Genomic DNA, 9,810 nt, shown 5'->3' with positions numbered 1-9,810 from the left:
CATTCATGATTATCAAGATCTTAGCATTCAAATTAGACCGCTAGTTTTCTTTGAGGGGTCTGTGGGCTATTTTAGTCTTGAAAGGTAACTAAGAAAAGCAAGGGTATGGACAGCAGGCTTCCATCCATCACATAAATTTACTCCGCCTTTGAAAAACGTGTAGGATGCCTGCACATCAGAACAGTTCAAAAGCTCTGCAGACATAATCAGGAAGAAAAACAAAACAAAACAAAACAGAAAACAAAACTGGAATGAGACAGAGAGGGCTGGCTTCCAGTACCCCCTCCCTTGTGTGAACGCTTCCCCAGCTAAGCTGCAGACTCAGCTTGTTCTGTTTTGGGATTTTCAACAAATATTTGTTTCACGTTACACCTTCATCTAGAAGGAGGCTGAGCACACAGAGGTCAGAGCAGACCCTGATGCCGGAGATCCTCCGCTCAAAGCTAAGCATGGTGTGCAAGACCTCTCACAAGGAGGAAGGGACTGCACCCACCAAACCTGCAGCCTTCTCAGCAAGAACCGTACCAGAGAACACGACCTCTTTCAGAGAGCCTAGCTCTTTGCTTCCCTGCAACTGAAAGGTAGCATTTTCTCCAATTCCCAGGGGGCAAAAAAAAAAGCAAAGTGAAACTGAATTATTAACCTTTAGGATTTTGACCAAAAAAAAAAAAAAAAAAGGCATGACTGTTGCTCTTGTTTTTTCAGCTGTTCAGATGGGCAGCCAAATGAAAACAGGACATTTTCAAATAGTCCCACCCAGGTGTCAATTAGCAGTGAATTGGTGGATTCAAAGGTTTCAGTTATTGACACAAAACCATTGGTGGTGTTGCAGTGTATTTCTAAGAACTGATAAAAGGCTGCAAATGCAAAAGGTTGCCTGTTTTCTCTCCGGCTAATGCTGGTTGTCCTAATGGTCCGGGAAACTTGCCCTCCCCTTGGACCTTGCCTCTTCCAATATCTGGAGCTTCTTAGGAGCTAACAGCTCATTTTAGAGAATACCCTGTTAAGTGTCAAATATAACCACACCCTGCCCAGAGAGGTGGTGTCCCCTCCCTTCCTCCCCAGTAAAGAGATTCACTTATCTAGTGCAGTAATTTACCTTCATTATGACCTGATTTTTAAGAATTATGTGAAAACTTCACTAAACTGGATGGAAGACAAAGGTCGGGGGCAAAGAGTGGGCCCACGTGAACCTCATGAGGTTCATCAAGGCCAAGTGCAGGGTCCTGCGCCTGGGTCAGGGCAACCCCCAGTATCAACACAGGCTGGGGATGAAGGGATGGAGAGCAGCCCTGCTGAGAAGGACCTGGGGGTACCGGGGGATGAAAAGCCGGGCACGAGCCGGCAACGTGCGCTCGCAGCCCCGAAAGCCGACCGTGTCCTGGGCTGCATCCCCAGCAGCGTGGGCAGCAGGTCGAGGGAGGGGATTCTGCCCCTCTGCTCCCATCGGGTGAGAGCCCACCTGCGGTCCTGCGTCCAGCTCTGGGGTCCTCAGCACGGGACAGACGGGGACCTGTTGGAGCGGGTCCGAAGGGGGGACACGAAAAACATCAGAAGGCTGGAGCACCTCTGTGATGGAGAAAGGCTGAGAGAGTTGGGGTTGTTCAGCCTGGAGAAGAGAAGGCTCCGGGGAGACCTTACAGCAGCCCCCCAGTACCTAAAGGGGGCTTATAAGAAAGATGGAGAAAGACTTCTTACCAGGACCTGTAGTGACAGGACAAGGGGCAATGGTTTTAAACTGGAAGAGGGCAGGTTTAGATTGGACATAAGGAAGAAGTTCTTCACTATGAGGGTGGTGAGGCACTGGAACAGGTTGCCCAGAGAAGCTGTGGCTGCCCCATCCCTGGCAGTGTTCAAGGTCAGGTTGGATGGGGCTTGGAACAACCTGGTCTAGTGGAAGGTGTCCCTGCCCATGGCAGGGGGGTTGGAACGAGGTGATCTTTAAGGTCCCTTCCAACCCAACCCATTCTATGATTCTACAAAATCCTACCAGTTGCCCAAGCTCCAACATAATTCACACAATCCAAATGTTAAATGCTCTGAAAATAACACAACCTCAAGCCCTCCTTCACAAAGCTTTCTCCCCTATTTAGTAGTGTTCAGTACTACAACCCCTAGGTCTAGCTTCCTCAGTGAACCCATACCTGCAACAAGCTACTCTAAGGAGAGAACCAGGCAGCAAGACACATATTTTGAATGAAGTGTCCCCCTGAAGAGCTATCAGCTGCTCCTTATCCATTTTTATTTGCATGTATTCCCCAGACCCCATAAGACTCATTGCAAGCCGGACTGCTGGTTGATGCTGTGAAATGAAGAGCTGATTTCATTTGGCTTTTGGCCATTTGCATAGATCTTATTAATGAGAGTTTGGATCTATTTAAATTCTGTTTCCAGCAGACGCCAGAGCCAGGATAAACTCTGTACTTGTGTGCACACAGTGAAGCTCAGTGACGAGTCTGTGCTTGAAAACTTCAAACCCAAACTCATCTGGCAACTTGGGCACACCCGGTATTTTACTCTTCCAACTTCTGCCACCCACCGCCCACCATGGATTTACAAATTGGTGTCTAATTGACAAATAACTAAGTAGACACCTGGATTCTCCTTTCTGTGTTGTGAAAGAAACTGCCTTTCTCAAAACCGGCTGCCCTACATCTTGCAGGCACTTTAGATTTTATCTGGACTAAAGGATTTTGCCAGCTGAAGTCCTGCTAGCACAGGTTTCTGCTGGTGGTTTTGAAAAGCTGCCCAGAAAGGTACCTTGAAGCAGCCATGGAGAGTGGTAGGAGATATTGCCGTGATATCTAGCAAGACACACACAGAGTGAAACTACACACTAGGGTGGGCTAGTCTGAAACCTTATTTCTTAAATTCTTAAATTTAGTTTGTTGCAGGTCAGTATGTAAATGGTTCTTCAATTTTTAGGGTCTGAAATAGGTGGTGTGTGCTAGGATTCGGTTTCACTGGTATAAGCTGCACGCACAGTAGGAAATTTTTTTCAGTTTAACTGTACCCATCTAATATTTCAGCAAAAATTTTCAGCTACAGACCTGGCCTGAAAAACAGCTGGTTTTAATATCTTGGAAAAGTAATGTAGTCTCATGCAATGATATTAGAAACAGCTGATATTCTCATTTATGCAGTAAAAGAAAATTAAAATAATTTGATGTGGTACTATGTATAGTAGTACCTAATATGCTATCTCAACACTATTAAAGTGAAATTTTGGCATTCCTTGTCATTCTTTTTCCTTCCACAAAAAAAAGGGCAACTAATTTGTTAGCAAAATTGCCATGATTTCTTGGAAATGTTTTTGTTTCGACAGAGGGCATTTTTGAAAGAAAACAATACAAATGGAAAATCATTCTGACGTGGTCAAATTAGCAACAAAAGTATACAGATATTTAAGGGAGGATGATATATATATTTAAGGGAGGAAAGCAGAAGGCTGCTGCTGCAAAATATTTACCCACTGGCATTTAGCTCTGAATTTAAGAGAAAGTGTCAACGATACATAAAAAGAAGTGATCTACCTTTTACAGGGCATGTGATGATTTTGAGTTACAGCTCAGCTCTCCAATAGATTTAATGGAGTTAAGCAAGAGTAAATACCATGCCAACAGTTATAAACTGTGCCTTGGAAGAAGCGGTTGAAATTATAAAGGCTCAGGCACTGGGTTGCTTACGCAAGTGTGTGGCTGCTGCAAAGGTCGTTCGCTGTGTACCACTACATCCTCTTTTTCCAGAGCACATTGTTTGCAGCATGCTACCCGGTGGCTGCGCGCTCCCAGGATTTGGTTTAGCATCTGAGCCCTGAGAAGACAGTCATGATCCGTGAAGTACCCCAAAGCCTCAGCTCCTCCTGAAAGCAGCGGGATCGAGAAGCTCAAGAGCCCTGCAGGGCCAGACCTCCCCAGCGGCCCTTCCAAATGTTTGGGAGTTGAAAAATACTGTGCAGTTCATCCTGCAGGCACAGCTGGAGCTTCAACAACAGGTACACAGCACCTGAGAGATCTCCCGAGCAAGATTTTCTCATTCATTTAAGTTAATTTATGGCCTCGGAGGACATGGTTACACAGACATTGTTTTGAATGGCGATAGTGCCTTATGGAGCTCCCATTCCCCTTGCAAATTCTCACGCCTGTGTTGTCCCTTTACCGAGGCAAATCAGGTGTGTGTGTGCAGCTGCGTGGTAAACTGATCTGGCTGGAAAGCAACCTCTTTCTTTCCAAACCATTCCAGGCTGTCTCCGTCCCACTGCTTGGTTCACCACCTCGCTGTGCAAGCTGCTGCAAGGGTGGTTCAGGCAGGCGATGGGAACCAGAAGTCATGAACGGAGAGGCGAGAATCGAGCTGGTAAAGCAGCTTAGGCAGTGCTACCACCAAATGTGAAACGAGGGTCTGATGCTGTACGTGTTGCAAGGAAACGAAGGGAGACACAATAGCGTGCGAACAAGTGCTGGCTTACAAACCTCTGGCACAGACTCAACCATGTGCAGGACACTTTAAGGCCAAACCCCAAATCCCTCACATAGCTGTTACAGAAGTCCTTGGGCCACACGAAGAAAAGTGGGGGGAAATCAGAGCTGTAACTAAATTCGGTGAAGTTAGGTCACCGTATCAGTGACTTCAGCAAGGGAAGTTCTCATGATGTGTCTTGGTGAGGGAGAGACACCGCAAAGCCTGCAGCTCACACGCTTCTTCCAATTAACTTTATCCACGCATGACGAGCCAGGCCAGCCTCATTTCTACTCTCCCATTTAGTGAAATGTTTTAAACAAAGTATTCATTCTTTAAAGGCTGGAGCTGGGACCCTAGTTTAAATGTCTACTCTGTAGGTTTCTGTTTTCTTTTAGCTGTTTCCTCTTCGGACAAACTGAATCGCATCCTAGACCTGCACGAGCACCAGCCTGGCTGGTGATGACGGGCTCGGAAGCGGGGATGGAGGTGTTGGGTGAAACATCTGGCTCCTCATCTGGGAGATGGGGTCAGTGTGCACGGCCCCCATCTCGGTGCCGTGGGCTGGGTACCAGCCCCTGATGTGACAGGATGCGAGTGGGAAAACTGTGAGTGAACAAACTCCCCAAAGCCACCTGCAAGGGCGTTTGCCCCAAAGCGGGTCACACTAAAGAGGAAAACAACAATAATGAAGTTTGCTTAAGAGATGGCCATCAGCTGGATTAAATAGTAACCAGGAAATTACCAAGAGACTTCTGGTGAAAAAAAAAAAAAAATAAAAAGGGAGTCAGCTTCAAAAGAAGCCTAAACAAAGCATGCGTGTTCATGGTGAGGGAAGAGAAACCTGGCCTGACGATGCGAGACATCGCCCCATCAGCATGGGGTATGTGAATTATGGGTGCCTGTAGCTCCGGGCATGTGGGAGGCATTTGAAATTTGGGGGATTATTCACAGAAGGATGTTCAAGCATCTGCAGGTGTTTGTCAACATTCTGGGTTATCTGTTGTACTGCTGATACTGATCCCGTATGTGTAGCACACAATCATCAGGTGATTATGTGACATTAATAAATCAATGACCAATTATTAACAAATCTCTGTGATTGAAAGCATGTGAGTGGAGCAGTTTTTCCCTGTGATGCGAACTAGCAAATTCTACCCTTTTCACACTGGCAATAATGCAGACTGCAGTGGAAGTAAGGCTGAAAAATCTTAAATGCAGGTGTATTCATACAGTTCACCCCTGAGAGAACCCTTCTGGAATTCTGAACTCCTTCATAATTCTGGATTTCTCTTCTTCTTCTCCTCTAGCAGCATTTCGTTGTCATTCAAGGCAGACAGGAGCACATTCATTAGCCTAGATCACATGAATGTGTCTGTGTGGGAGGAATTTAGCTCCATAACAATGCTGATAATACTATTCTACTGCATTTTCCCCTCTATATTTGTAGTAATAGGCCAGTTTGTATGTTCTGATAATTTTTCCCATGTAGGAAAAAATCAGTATCATACGTGAATTTCACTAAATGTTTTGCCTTTGTTTCAAGCAAAAAACCAGCTTTCTCCATCATTACTAAATTCAGTGATGGTCCTAAGGCTGTTTTTCCATTTTGAGTTAAAACTACAAAGTTCCAGCATATTACTGATAGTTTTCTTTTTAAACCAGCACTCCACTGCGAAGCATCACAGGATTTCCGTGTGTGTGTGTGTGCACATTTCATCTATGTTTAGAATGGAAAACCATTCATAAATACCAGGTAATTTTAAAAAAGCACTTTTGGTTTAGACTGTGTTTTCTCATTCCTTGGTACCAGACTTGTGCTACAGCATCACCTAAGAGTATAAATTTAATCCGTATGAAGTCCAAGCACACAATACCACTTCTGTCGTGTTAGAGCACAGGAGATGGTGTTTACACTAGTGTCGTGGTCTCTGGGGGCTGGCAGATGGTATCTGATCCACTGTAAAATCTGCTTGGACGAAACAGTCTCTGCAAAATATGTGTTACACTTCAGCCGGCATTATGGTTTTGTACCACTGTGTGTCAAGTAACTGCAGTGGTTTTGATCCAGTGCTTTGTGCTCTAGGACCCAGTTTCTCCTCTCATGGAACTGCAGCCTTGGATGGAATTCAGGTTCCATGAACTGGGTGATACAGAGAATGCCTTTCGTGAGACATGGGCCACCACCCTCAATAAGATGAAGGGCTTCTTGTCTTCCTGAAAGCCAGCCTGTTCTTCACCACTGCATCATTTGGTCTAATAAAAGATATTACCTCTCACTGTAGGCATTGCCTCTCTTTTAAGCACTTGACCATTCAAAAGTTTCCCTCTCTGAAAGAGCATCTTGACATTTCTATGTTCTCTATCACCAGAATAGTGTGTGAGAAGAATATGTCCATTATATGAATAAGACTGTTCTATCACAACAAGAAAACTTCTCTGGGAAGGAGCCTTCAACTGGATTGCTCCTGCTGGGTTTGCCTGGGTGGACAGCCGTGCCTCCGTACGCTCCTCGTGATTTCCCAGGGACTCTGTATGCATGAACACTATTCCAAAAATGAGACTTTTGGCTCTGCCTGCAATACGAACACCACACCAGTTCGTAAGTCAGTCTAATTAAACAAATGCAAGGCTGTCCTGGAGATAAAGGTTAACTGCTTTTGCAAGATTTGTTTAGTTAAACAATTTAGTGTTGCAAATACTGAAAAGCAGAAGTTAATAAAATAACCTCAGCACACGGATTGGTTCATGTTACAGTTGAAAGGACAGTGGATGTCTAAATAGCAGAACTCCTGTTTAAAAATGGAAGGCAGAAGTTAGCAAATGACTAGTCATCTGTTTCAAAGATGCTGAAGTGCGAACATCTGCATTTCCATCAACATTGTTAACCGTAATAAAATGTACCGACTGTAATTACCATCTACTGTGAAGACAAAATGCTTGGAGGAAAAAATAACTTTTTTGTTGAACTGGTACACATTTTGTGTACTTTTCCATGTAGATAATGACCTAGAAGCTTGATGACAGAGGAAACAGCAAGTATCTTGAAGCAACTGAAAATATTTTGTAAGCCGCTGTCGCTTTTTTTGCTTCTGCTGCTCAATCATTCAGCACTAATTTCTTTTTTCATGACACTTTTATACTTTTTTTTTTTTTTGGTAACAAACAACAGATGTCACTAGGACTTACCTTACAAATTGATCTTTTAAGCAGCGGCCCTCCATGCTTAGGAAATGGCATGAGAAGACACTACAGAATGCTCTCCAGCATTATGATATGGAAGCTTTTGAGGGTCTGCCTCTGACAAGTGCACATCTCTCAGCAGCTGCTCTAACATTTTGCAGGGTAAGACATCCTGTGAAAATACTCAGTTCTTCCAGCACGTTGCCTGGGAACTACTTCTTGCCAGAACAGATGAAGCGTCACTTCCTCATCATGCAGCTCCCCAATGCAGCAGTTACACAGTTCAGACGTCAGAAGTCAAACTTGTCATTCTGGGAATAAAACATTTATCAGTTATCAGTTAGGTGCTGAACACCTGAATAGAAAAGAGCCCTTTTGTTCTGTTTAAGTGAGGCTGAGACCTTAATGTAAATTTGGTGCCCCAACTTCACATTTTCATTTGACTCATGTAGTTTTCCCGAATGTCCCAGCAAAGACTGGAGGAATAGAAGCTATGTCTATCAGGCTCACCTGCTTTAATGACTTGCAGTGACTAATCCTACTTGATCTTTTCCTTTCTCTATTTGCAACTCCAGTTCTCAGCATTATTTAGTGTGCCTTCCTGCATTCTTTAATTAATGCAGGTGAAATAATTTGATTTGCTACTGAAGTTTTGTCAGAATACCAAATTCTTTCCTAGCAGTAAGTTATTCGGCATCTGTGATCTGCAAAACAAAAAAGGAAAAACCATCTTTCTACAAGTGACTAGTCTGGTGATACAGCTGTAGCTCCTTGATCCCTTTTCTTTTGTGACGAAGCTGGTTTAACAAGCAACCAGCCCCATATTTTGCCCTCATCTGCTTTTTCTTCTCATATACACACACACTTCCTCATCTGTATCAGTCTTGTGGATTGCCAAATAATGAAATTTAATAAGCTAGAATACCTCTTTATTTTTTCCATTTTAATGTGTAGTCTGAATTACAGTGGCACTGGCAACTGAAGGAGCAATAAACCGCAGAGTAGATGTGGAAACAAATAGCTATGGGACAAGACAGGTGGCAGCAAGGACAAGAACTTCTTACGCCAGTTTTGCCATCCAAGAAAATATATAATGTATCTACTCAGATGGGATATGGAGAAGTACAGTCCACATTAACAGTATCTGCTCTCTCTCTGGCACACTTTCGTGCCAAGAAAATCCACCGTCATCAGCAAGCAATGTGTGAGCTCGACTCTTTAACCACATAAAGAGGACTTAACGCAGTCAAGAGTGAATTCTTAAATGTCTCCATTTCCTGTCTTTAACCTCCCGTGTGATTCAGCCTTCTCCCTTTTTGTACTTAATCCACCCTTCCCCACACGCTTTACTGCAGAAATTGCTATGCAAATGATGTTTCTAAATTATTGGGGTTTTTTTAGTTGTACTCATAAGGAATAGTTGAGTCCTGAGCTACGCAACAGGTTAAAACCAGAATTTACTTCAATATGCATGTACATATGGTATTTTACTGACTTTAAAGACACCGTATAATCCTTGCCTCAGCAGTTGTATTGGCACAGAGTTTACTATTAAAAACATCCAGAAGTGATGTTTTTTCAACTGTTTCTGATGTTCAGTTCACAGCTACAAGGATGTTGTGGTTTAATGCCAGCCAGCAACCAAGCACCACGCAGCCACTTGCTCACTCCTCCCCCCTCCCAGTGGGATGAGGAGGAGAATTGGGAAAAAAAAGCAAAACTCATGGGTTGAGATAAGAACAGTTTAATAACTAAAATAAAATGAAATATAATAATAACAATAATAAAAAATATCACAACAATAATAATAATTGTAATGAAAAGGAATGTAAAAAAAAGAGAGAAATTAGACCCAAGAAAAGACGAGTGATGCACAATGCAATTGCTCACCACCCACTGACTGATGCCTGAGCAGTGATCTGCCCCTCCCGGCCAACTCCCCCCAGTTTATATACTGGGCATGACACCCTATGGTATGGAATATCCCTTTGGCTAGTTGGGGTCAGATGTCCTGGCCATGCTCCCTCCCAGCTTCTTGTACACCTGCTCGCTGGCAGCGCCTGGGAAACTGAAAAATCCTTGACTTAGGATAAGCGCTACTTAGCAACAACTAAAACATCAGCGTGTTATCAATCAACGTTATTTTCACACTAAATCCAAAACACACCA

The sequence above is a fragment of the Buteo buteo genome, chromosome 14, assembly GCF_964188355.1.
Source record: "Buteo buteo chromosome 14, bButBut1.hap1.1, whole genome shotgun sequence".
In the NCBI taxonomy this organism is placed as follows: Eukaryota; Metazoa; Chordata; class Aves; order Accipitriformes; family Accipitridae; genus Buteo; species Buteo buteo.
Note: the sequence above shows the minus strand (reverse complement) of the source record.